Source organism: Temnothorax nylanderi, unplaced genomic scaffold, assembly GCF_030848795.1.
Source record: "Temnothorax nylanderi isolate EJ_2023f unplaced genomic scaffold, tnyl_v1.0 TNYL_tig0322_pilon, whole genome shotgun sequence".
Lineage (NCBI taxonomy): Eukaryota > Metazoa > Arthropoda > Insecta > Hymenoptera > Formicidae > Temnothorax > Temnothorax nylanderi.
The window spans coordinates 207,500-219,814 of NW_027249384.1; the positions used below are offsets into that span (position 1 = coordinate 207,500).

Genomic DNA, 12,315 nt, shown 5'->3' on the forward strand with positions numbered 1-12,315 from the left:
ACCTCATGTACCATTGAAGAAGAATGTATTTTCCCTTCTGCATTTGTAAAATTGACTCATGATTGACTATAGTCAAAGATCTGTAACTTCTATAATTTATCTTTATATCCAATTTATATATTCACGTTAAATCTAATTTATTGTATCAGTCAACGGAGAAGCATCCTTTAGAATTTTAGTTTGTTCGCATTATTTGAATTGTATAAAGTCACCCCATATTATTATATTTGTAATTTAATTCTAATTGAAATTAAGATTTCAATGGCGGGCGGTATGTACGATTTGTATTATCGACAGGACGATCTATGTTGTATTTAGTCCCAGTATCTTCACCGTCTCGCGCTACCCCCATCCACGAATTTAGTGTTTGCCAGGCTCTCGTACCGACTAGACGTTCCGTTGACTGCTCGAAGAAATAAAGTGACTAATAAGTTACTTGGAGAGTTATTCTTCCTATCAGCGTTCCATTTCCTCACGATAAACAAGGAAATAACAAGGGTATTAGCTAATATATCTCACAATCAGTCTGAAGCGTCTGAAGTAATACTTAAAAAAATATTTGAAATATCACAATAAACGATGAATAGAATAAGAGTTTCTTTGGTTTATAATCTAAGTAAATTACATTGGTATGTCACGGAATTCTTTCAGACAATTCCGTGACATTGCTCAATTTCATATAAAATAATTTTCATATGAAATCAGGCAGCCTGACGATGGATATGTCACGGAATTGTCTGAAAGAATTCCGTGACATACCAATGGTCACAATCGCTTATAATGACACTACTTCGTTTAACGTTACATCACTTGGAAGAATGAAAAATGTGGATGGAAAAGAATGGAAATTATTTGATGGGACTGGTGGGTTGCTGCAATTTTCAGGTTCGTACATTTGGTTAACAGCATTCTGTGCATTAAATTGCATTGCTCTTGTTCCGGATGTCTACTTTCCCAATTTGGTAAGAAGGCTTCCATTCCTTCCTGTCGTTCTTCTTCGGAAAGGCCTTCCTGATCTTCGTTAGTAGGTTCTGTTTCATCTGGAAATTTATCGTCTTCAATCTGATCTTCATTCAGGGATTGAGCAAATCTTCACATTTCTTCGGGCATTTTATTTTCGTCATCGGATTCACGTTCTTCCTCCTGAGTTTCTCCTCGAGTCTCTCTATCACCTACAAACACAATTATAATGTAAAATAATATAAATATGGGTCACTGTATTGAAAATAATGTAGCAGTAACTTGCCTCGTGGGAGAGTTTTCATACCAGCAATTTTTTTCCGGATGTAGTCAAACGTTTTTAGTGCTTCCATATCTGCTTCTTCTTCTTCTTCTTTATTTAATTGGCTCCTGCCTCTATTCCGAGGACAATATGGCCAGCTTTTGCCACTGTTTGTATAGTCAACTGTGAGTAGCTTGTAACTGCTACTGGTAGCCGTGTAAATAGACTTAGGTTCACGAGGCGGCGTTCATGTTTGGATAGGAGGGGGAGAAAGAGTGGGAAAGCCACTAGGCGAGTAGTGGGGGGCCAGCGGTCGGTCAGGCACGCGCGAGCGCGCGCATTATAAATTGATTTCTGCTGATCTACAAAAAGACATAATTAGTCGACAGATCCTGCGCGTGGGTTTTGCGAGAGTCGGAAAGATATCATTGCACTGCGGTCCCTCGCTCGAGTGAACCGCCCGTCTGAGATAAGTTGCTTTATCATATGTTAAGGGGCAGTTGAATATAATATGATTGATATCCTGAACCGGGTCGCCACAAGCGCATGAGCCATCATCAACTATGTTTTTTCTGAAAAGACTGTGGTTCAGATTGTAGTGGTTTGCACTGAGTCGCGAGATAGTGACCACAGCATCGCGTTTAAGGCCGGATTGGTAATACTAAGGTTTAGGCGTGTTGACATATAGGTTGACAAAAAAATGGTTGCCCTTGCACCGAGCTTTATTAAATAGGTAGTTGTGAAACTCTATAGCTAATTTTTCGCGTTGTTCAATAAAGAAATCTGAGTGGGGTATCTTAAAAAAAGGGTTAGCAATGCCAAAGCGAATGGCTTTTCTGGCAAGTTCATCCGCGATTTCGTTACCTGAGATGCCTTTGTGAGAGGGGATCCAAATGAAAAGGATTTCCTTGCCGCGGTTTTGGGCTTCTAATATTTTGCTTTTTATGAGTGGAATTATGTAATTTGACCTACATGTGACAGGATTGGATAGAGCGTCGAGCACGCTTTTAGAGTCCGAAATAATGGAGAATTTAGGGCCGGGGAGGTCAAGGGTGAGCAACACCGCATTGTATATTGCCCAGGCTTCAGCTGTGAAGACCGAGGCTTGGGCAGGGAGTTTAAACATCAAATGGTTTTGGAGTTGCGGGGAGTAGCACGAGGCGCCAACCCAGCTGAATGAGTCGATCTTTGAGCCATCCGTATAAAAGACTGTGGCGTCTTGAATGATCGGGCCGAACGCTTGAAGGAATATGTTCTGAACCAGAGATTTGGGGGTTTTGTCAATCAGATTTAAAAGGTCAGAATCTGGTCGGTAGAGAGTGGGGGTAAATAGTATGGAATGATATGAGTGTTGGAAGGGGGAGGGGGCTACCTTGGAGTGAATGTAGGGTAGGAGAGATTTTACTTGAAGGAAGAGATCGAGGAGAGGAAATTTTTTGCGGCAGTATTCCAAGTCGGGTGGTCTGTCTTGCGCTGTTATAGCCAGTTGAAACATGGCTTCTATAACCGGGTGGTTGGTAATAGATAAAGATTTGATGAGATATTTTGAAGCTAAATGTTTGAGTCGTAATTTGAGAGGAGGTTCTTTGGCTTCCGCAAACATTGTGTTAATAGGAGTGGATATACGATATCCTAGGCAGGCTCTTATGGCTTTGTTCTGTATGATTTCCAGACGATGGAATTTAGGACTAGATTTAAGGGAGAAGATGTGAGATGCATATTCTATGTATCCTCTCAAGACGGCTCTATATATATTGAGGAGAAGTTGGGGATGCGAACCCCACCAAACTCCTCTTAATGCTGAAATTACGTCCGCAACCTTTCTGGCTTTGCTGATGACTGAGTCCATATGCTGAGCTCCTGTGAGTTGGGGATCAAGGATAATGCCGAGGAAGCGAACTGAATCCGCTGGGGTGATGATGTCATCACCAATATGAACTTTAAATTGATTTAGATTGAAGATTTTTTGTTTGGAAAAGATCATAAGTTGCGTTTTACTTGGAGAGATCTCTAAACCGCGATTGTAGAGGTAATTCGTAATATTTGCAAGAGTCGTCTCAATTCGGTGGATGGCTTTTTTAATTCTTTTGGCCGAGGCAAAGATAACAATATCGTCTGCGAATTGTAAAATCTTAACCCCAGGGTGTAGTAGGGAAGCTATATTTTTGAGATAAAAATTGAATAGGAAAGGGCTAAGTACTGATCCTTGAGGAGTGCCTTTGCGCGAAATGCGCGGGGAAGAGAGCTTGCCCTGAATGACAAACTGAACGATTCTTTCTGTGATGAGGTTTTGGACAAACTGGCATGTTTTGGATGGAAAATTGGCCTGTATAAGGTCATCAACTAAAATGGGGGGAATAACATTGTCAAAGGCACCTTTGATGTCTATAAATAGGGCTACTGTAGCTTTGTTAAGGAGGTTGTTATTGTGGATTTCTGCATTGAGAATGGTAAGGTTGTCGGAACATGAACGGAATTTGCGGAAGCCAAACTGGTGATCTGGGATAAGATTTGAGGTTCCGGATTCGGCGCACCAATGAATGCGGTTTAGGATCATCTTTTCGAGGAGTTTAAGTAAACAGGAAGTGAGGGCAATAGGGCGGGCTCCTTTGCCGTGGGGTTTGGGAATGAGATAGACTAATGAGTGGGACCAGGCCTCCGGGAATTCTCCTTCTGCAAAGATATTATTGATGATTCTGAGTAAAAGTTTTTTGAGAGAGATCGGAAGGGCTTTGAGGATTCTATAATCGATGCAATCAAGTCCCGGGCTGGAATTGCTTTTGCATGTGTTGAGAGCATGGTGGAATTCATTATATATGAATGGGTTATCAAGCCATTGTAAAGGACCATTGGGGTTTGCGCGATTATTAAGTAGGTTAGGACGGTCTGACGTACCGAAGGGGGGAGTTATATTTGCCATGGTCTCATCAGCAAGCTCCTCACTTATCGTGGAAGTGTCTTCGGATGGTGCTAGTTTGCGATTGCGGAATCTTTTGATCATTTTCCAAATCGATGGCGTGGGAGTCATAAAATCAAGCGAGTTGCAGTAGTTCTTCCATCCTTCTCTTTTAGCTGTTCTTAGGGTTTTACGGGTGGTGGTTACTTGATTTCGATATACCTGGAAGTTGTTCATAGTAGGGTTTCTTCGATACGTCCTGCACGCGCGGCTTCTTGCTTTGACCGCTTCTTCGCATTCTGCATTCCACCAAGGGGCAGGGGGAGGGCTTTGGTGGGAGTTATTTGGTTGTTGGATACTTTTGCCGTTGCCGGTTCTGGGCGTATTGGAAGGGGGGAGATGGTGTCAACAACCTTCTGTAGAGAGTTGATGAAGGAGTCATACTGTTTTAAGGGTTCGTTATCTGCATCGCGAAGGACGAGAGTTTCAATCTCATGCCTTTTGCTCTCTAGAGAAGAAGTGAGCTCTCTAAGTTGTATTTTGGTGAGTTTATACTTGTGGGAAAAGATGCAGTTTGTTTTAATTTTTGCATTGACTGTGGTACCAATTGGACGGTGATCACTGCCACGCGTGTCGTTAAACACGCGAGTGTTAAGGAGAGGAACAAGATTACAAGAGGCGATGACGAGGTCTATTAGAGATGGTGTAATGCCTGGGGGAGGAATGAATGTAGGCGTATTTGGATTGAGTAGCGTAAAGGAGAAGCGGTCCAGCAAGTCCATGATAACATGTCCCGCCGAATTGGGAGAAGAAGCCCCCCAGTGGGGGTGATGTGCGTTAAGATCTCCTAGGAGTAGGGATTGAGGGAAGGAGTTGGCCAGATTGAAAAATCTTTGCCAAGTTCTCTGAGGACAGACCCCGATGGGATGTCTGTAAATTCCGAAGAGAGCTGTACTAGTGTTGTTAACCGAAATTTTGATACCAATAGCCTCGACAGAGTCATCTGTTTTCAGGATGCTATCTAGATTGATAGGAGAGAAGTTTATGCTGTTGCGGATGAGAAGTGCTATGCCTTGGCGGCCGGTGTCACGGTCTTGGCAAATTATTTTGAAACCTGGAATGGAAAAGGAATGTAAGGGGTTTAGGAGGGTTTCCGCTAAAAAAATAATATTATGGGATTCTGACAGTTTTTCGATGTCAGGTTTCCTGAGAGAAGCGCCCCTGCAGTTCCAATAAATAATGTTAAAACTGGGAGAGGAAGCCAAACTGGAGGTGTTAGAGGGCATTTAAAGGCCGTAGACACCTTGGATGATGGTGCAAAATTGAAGCACCATTTTATAAATTTGAGAGTCGTTAACTGCAGGGAAAAATTCTGGGAGGTTGCGAACAAAATCGATGATGATTTTAAAAAGACTACGTAGGGACTCAAAAGAGAAGGGAGGATTAGGATTGTCGGATGGGTTATTGCCTCTATCGTTGGTTGGTGCATTACCATAATTGAATACGGGAGATTGGGAGTTAAAGGACTGTTCTCTGCCGTGTGGATAGTATAGGCAGTCGTTGTGCGCCCCTTTGAGGTTGTGTTGATTAATATTCAGATTGTTTTCCTGAGAAGGATTTCTCGTGTAGCTGCGTTGAGAGAGAGAGGGGTTTGAATTGCCTGATTGCGGGGGGAGCCATTTTTTAAGATTCCTGAATACGACTGTGGAGATGAGGAGGGGGATCTATTCAGCGAGGGCATTGCATTAAAATTGAATCGAGTACTTTTTGGAGAGTCTGAAGAGCTCGTAGAACCTGGGAGAGAGGGATAGGAGTCCGAGGAACTGAAGTCGGGAGGGGGAGAGTAGATTGAGGATTGACTGTTTTCAACCTTGTTGCGGGCTTCTAGATAGGGAATGTTTTGTTCAGCCGCTATTTGGACAATTTTTTTCTGTTTAATAAAAATTGGGCAGGTGGGTGCTGTGGGAAGGTGATCGCCCTTACAATTTATACATATCGGGGGTAAGTTAATTCTTGGACAGTCATCTTTATTAGCGTGTGATTCCGACGTGCATCTGCCGCATTTTGCCCTGCTGCGACAGCTCGAGCTGATATGGCCAAAGCGAAAGCAGGAGAAGCATATTTGGATTTGAGGAATGTAGGGCTCTACTTTTAATTTTGTTTTAAAAATAGAAATCTCTAAAGGCAAAGTTTGCCCTTCGAATTTAATTAGAATTGTTTTGGATGGTTCAAACACAGACTCCCTGTTTTTCTTGACACGACGATTGAGGCGCTGAATGGAGATAATTTTTACAGAGGATTCAATTTCCTGCATGATTTCGTTATCAGAGAGGCACAGAGGGATGCCCTTGACAATAGCAATACGCATGATCTTGAACGAAGGTATAAAGGCTACTAAGTTATGTTTTTTGAGCGATGGGTGGCCAATAACCCGATTAGCTGCCTGGTGCGTTTCAAATTTAGCCCGAACTTTGTTATTTCCAATTGTGTGTATTTCTTGAATACTCTCGTCAAATCCGTTGATGATTTTGGAGATCAAAAGCGAATCGGGAGCGACGTTGGATTCCGCGTACTGGAAATGAACGAGGTAAGGCGGGAGATCAGTGGCCGAATAGCGGTTAGCCTCCCTGCGATGTTTCTTGCTGGAAGAAACAGAGGCAGGGGATGGCGATCCTCTCTCGGCAGATGCCAAATCGCATTCGGATGCGCGCTTGACCCCCCTCCTCGTCTCGATGGCAGGATCAAGATCCATAACCGAGCCCGGGGGAGGGCCATTGTTACTATATAATATCGGTTGGAACTATCGCAGGAGACTTTATTGTGTTGCTAACCATTTTTTTAGGTTTCGAGAAGTTTGCATCGTTGTTCTCGGCGATATATGATACCTCACGAGCGGTGGCGGTAGCCACTACCGCGCCATCAACCTTTTCAAGAATTTTCATGTTCGATATATAGGGAACAGTCGAGTCTTTGCTGGAACGAGGGGGAAGGGGCGGGGACCCGCCTGTCTCCTTGGTCGTCTCAGAATTATGATGCTTCCTATTTTTTTTGGTTTTTCCCCCCATGGTATTTTCTAGACTATCCGACGAATCGCTAGCCGATCCGTCGTTACGATCGCGATCTCTCGACGAAGAGCGAGAGCGAATTAACGGGGAATTGATGGGGCTCACGGGCAAGCGGCTCAGAATTGCTGCGCGACTGGCTAAATTATTAGCGAAATTATCAAACTCACTCAGAGAGGCCGTAGTCCTTTGTTGAGGGAGAGACGTTTCACCGGGATCGAGAATGCGGGAGGCCGAAGCCGTCTGCATCTCCCCGTGTAAATGCGCGATTCTAGATTGTTTTTGACGAGATATCACAACGAACCGGAAAAGAAAGAAATATCTCGAAAATCTCAATAAACCGAGCAGAAAATATCGAACACTGGATAAAAGAAACACTCGCGGCGCGAGAAAGACCGACCGGCACGATTATGCACGGATACTATGACGGAGAGTCGCGGGAGAGAGAAGGAGAACGTCCGCTCGCTACCACGGCTCAGGCGCGAATCTTTCCATATCTGCTTGAATGTCATCCATACCTCTTTCGGTCATTAACCAATACCGATAGAAGTCTGAAATGTGGGACTTTGGAAGCTGGCACTGTTGCAAATTCCTTAGTGGAACGAATGAATATGTATAGAAACATATTTCAGCATTTCAGTTGTACTTAATCTCTTAATTGCACTTGTTTTCACGAGGAAATAATACACTAAATATTTCACGACGGGATTGGACGGGATAATGAATAGCACGAGCACGAAGCATGCCGATCCAGCCGATCTTGCGTTTCAGCACTGCTGCTACTGCTGCTAGGCGTGTGATGGGGGTAGCGCACACAAGGAAAGAGCCGTGTACGTGTGCGCATGTACAGTGTGCACGGCTCTTTCCTTGTGTGCGCTATCCCCACCACACGCCTAGCAGCAGTGTTGAAACAGTCAAGTATATATTTTATTTCGCCCTTAGGGGCCATTCATAAATTACGTAAGGCATTTAGGGGCGGGGGGGTATAAGCTCAATATTACTAATTCTTACTATAAGGGAGGGGGGTAAAGAATTTGATCTTATGTAAGTTTTTGAATTTAAAATCTACTACTTTCGCGCTAAGAAATAGCGCTATTGGATAGCGCCATCTGTACTTATGCCCGGTTTCTTTACCGTCGGATAACTTTATCCTTTTAGGATAAACTCACTCTTCATCTCTTTCTAACCTATTAGGTTAGAACTAGAGTTAAACTCTTAGAAAGAGATGAAGAGTTAATTGAACCTAAGGATAAAGTTATACAACAGTGAATTTTGAAAAATAATTGTCATTTTAGTATCATTTATTTATTATACCTGACATGTCTGGATATTTACATCCACTATTATTTAAAGCTTGGGTACAAGCTTTTCCAAGTAAAACTTCAAAGATTTGTCAAGAAGAGTCAAACATGTTTTGGAAAACTAATAAAGAAACTTTTAAAAATAACTCCAGTGCTTTTGAGACCTGTGTTTCTCAAAAAATTAATGAATTAAAACAACTTGCTGCTAAGAAAAAACAAGTATGTTTGGTTATTTCTTTAAACAGGTTAGTTTATACTTTTTTATATACAGTCTTTTTAAAATTTTACTATCAATTGCTTAATCATTTTTGTAGTTCATTCTATTCATTAATTTCTACGTAGCTAAACTTATGAATTATATTTACAGTTGCTTGTATAATGAATTATAATTAATATCACCTTTACAGCAAAATGTGTCTGATGGTGGACCCAGACCTGTGAATGACAAGATACTTAACAATAACTTAAAAGATTCTTCTATGGCATTATGTATTAAAGAAGTAGACAATTCGTATTTACTTCTCCCAAAAGAATCTATTTCTGAGGTATGAATGAAAAACACTTATGTGATATTACTAAAAATTAATGTATATTGTTTGATTTACAGAAATCACAATTAATACCTCGTACAACTCCAGCACAAGAAGAAGTTAAGAAGAAAATTTCTGTGATGGAAAGTGAATTAAATACAACTATTTTACGACGCGATTCTGGTTTTGGAGGACCAAAAATCGATCGAGAAGTTACAAAAATGCAAAAAAATCTGAATGAGGCACAAAAATTACTGGTTAAAAAAAAACGCAATGCTGAATATCAAAAAACTTTCAGAGCAAAAAGACATGCATTATTAAATAAAGTCATCAAGAATCCAGCAGTTAAGCAACAATTGAATGTACACGAGGCAGTTGGCCGTCCTCGTTTGGAGGAAGCTCAACCTGAACTGTTAAAAGTTTTAACTGAAATTGCAAGTTTCGGAGGTGGTGCAGATGAAAACGACGAACTGAAATGATAAGAAGCTGCAGAACACTAGATGATTTAGTCAAAGAACTACAGGCATTGGGTTTTAATCTTTCAAGGAGTGCCACATATCTCCGTCTTTTACCTAGGTCCTCATCTACAATTCAGGGAAAAAAACATGTACTTACAGTACCAGTCAAGTTAGCTAGAGCAACAAATGATGAACACAAAGTCATCCAGATGGTAAATTCTGTACTGCATCTATTCGAGCTATCGAATCTCTCGCTTCGATGCTTGGACCAGCTCAAGTTTTCTTTTTATCACAGGTAAATAATAACTGAAATAAATTTTATAACTACAACAAAATGTAACAAATAATATCTTTGTTTTTTTTCAATTACTTATTTATAATCTCTTTTTTAATATTGTATAACAGGACGATAAAGCGCGCATACCAATTGGAAAAACTGCTGTAGAAAAACAAGCTCCCTTTTTGATGCATATGGAATATCGAGTGCGGCTGCCAGATCACGGACTGGGTTGTAGCAGAAAAACATAAGTTAATACCTTCAGTGTATGCAGGCATTAAAATTACTCCGGAAGGAATGGGCAAACCAGAAGCAGTAACATACAGTGGACCTACGTATATTGCTATCAGATCAGGAAAGCATCGTCCTCGTCTGCGCGCACTCATGGTTAGATTTTAGAACGTCTCATGGAGTTAAAAGAATTTCAATCTTTAGCAAAACTGACGATAATCGTGTGATGAAACCAGTTGTAATCATAACTGTTGATGGAGGGACCGATGAAATCGCGGTTTCCTCAAGTTATTTCTCATGCTATTTCTCATTTTCAAAATTTGATCTCGATGCTGTTTTATTGTCACTAACGCTCCCGGACGAAGTTGTTTCAATCGAGTGAGCGTCGAATGGCTCCTTTGAGTCATCAATTGTCTGGAGTTGTTTTGTTGTATGATTCTTTTGGGAATCATCTCGATGATCAGAGACCTACAATCGATGATGAACTTGAACTTCAAAACTTCAAAAGGCCGGTGATATTTTGGCACAAATAGGAGTACATTAATTATTGATGAAGAACCAGTTGTAGCCGAATATATTCACCTGAAAGTGATATATTGATGTAAACCAAGCGAACTTGGACTCCCGATTGGTACTGTAGACATGTGAGGGAATCAGTATTGCTGCAAATTAGCAAATGCACGGAATCTAAATGTGTGGAGATTTAAGAAGCGTTTGCGAATAATTCTACAAGATGGATTTATTCCGCCCCGTGTCCCCTTCAACAAACGAAAACTTTAGACATCCCACTTCCTAAAAACTCAGCAAATGCTAATTTTTGTCCTTTATTGTGCAATTACTCTCTAAACATTGAGATTCCTAGTCGCCAGACTTATTTTAACACCATATGACTTTTATTGTCCTACCGTCCAAACGCAATTGAATAAACGTACATGTCCAACATGTGGATTGTATTTCGCATCAAATAAAAAGTTAAAAGTCATTGTCAGTTAGTTCATAAGTATCAGTGTGCTCGAACTGAAAAACTTCAAACGATTAAGTTGATACGTCGTCGAGCTGGACAGAGTTGGTGTCTCACACCCTACAATAATAATGTTTACGATATAGAGTGGTACGAAGATGATGAAATTGATGTTGAAAGGTTGGAAGAACCTGAAGAAACAAATAATGAACCAGTCATCCCTGTGATTAATTCAATATCAGACTGTTAGTCAGTCCATGGATAAAAATAAGTAAAATTTGGATAATTATCCATTTATATATTGTATTATATATTTTATGCTATTATATATTTTATTTGAAGTAATTTAATGCAGCAATGAAAAAGTTAGACGATTAATCGAAGTATAATTGCAATAAAAATATTTTTTAATCAAACTGTCTTTTATTTTATCAATACGATTTCTTACGAAAATTCTTTCAAGGGGAAGGGGGTGGGAAGGGGGGGGGTATTGAAATCTTATGATATCTTACAATAGGGGGGGGAAGGGTCAAATTAGCTTTAAAAAAGCCTTACGTAATTATGAATGACCCCTACGCATTGAAAAGTATTCGAATCTCCTTGTGGAGTGGCAAAATTTTAAAAAATACGAACTTACGCATTAAAAAGAATTCACTTAGCTTAAAATATTCCTCGCATTCAATCGCAATCGATAACCTTAAACGAATGCGAATTCTCGCATTAAAAAGGATTCAATTCATTTCAAATATTCCTCTCATTCTATCGCATTCAATAGAATTCTATCGAATGCTAACTCTCTCATTAGAAAGAATCACTTGGCTCAAAACATCCTCGCATTCAATCGCAATAGATAAATTTAAACGAATGCGAACCCTCGCATTGAAAAAGATTCACTTCTTTTGCTAATTGTTTTGGATTCAGAGGTATACAAAGATTTTCACGTTCTATTCCCAGTATCGCACTGAAAAGTATTGACCCGTGATCCAATCCGAGATGTTGCAAAGTAGAATTCATGACAAATCTCGTGAATGCGAAACCAATATGTTGAATAGGACGTTTTATGCAGGGTATCATTCAAGAAAGGTTGGTATTGAATTTGGCGATGATCATAAAGGGGTTTTTTTTAAAAAAATTGAATTTTTCAAGAACTGATCAACCAAATCTTAAAGAATATATATGAAATAAGGGTAAAAAAGACTGAAGAATATAATAAAATTAGAAATAGTCCAAAATTTAAAAATTTACAAAAGTTAGAGGCAACCTCGTGCATTTCTAAAAAAAATTCAAAATTTTATAAAGAAAGAACCTTTTTACCGATTATCGCCAAATTCAATACCAACCTTCTTTTAATGATATCTATATAAAAATTTCATACAC

The 12,315-nt window shown here is 40.2% G+C and overlaps 1 pseudogene; it reads left to right on the forward strand.

Annotated features, from left to right (window-relative positions):
* The first annotated feature begins 9,486 nt into the window (after positions 1-9,486).
* Positions 9,487-10,970, forward strand: LOC139781208 (uncharacterized; annotated as a pseudogene).
* The last annotated feature ends 1,345 nt before the right edge of the window (positions 10,971-12,315 follow it).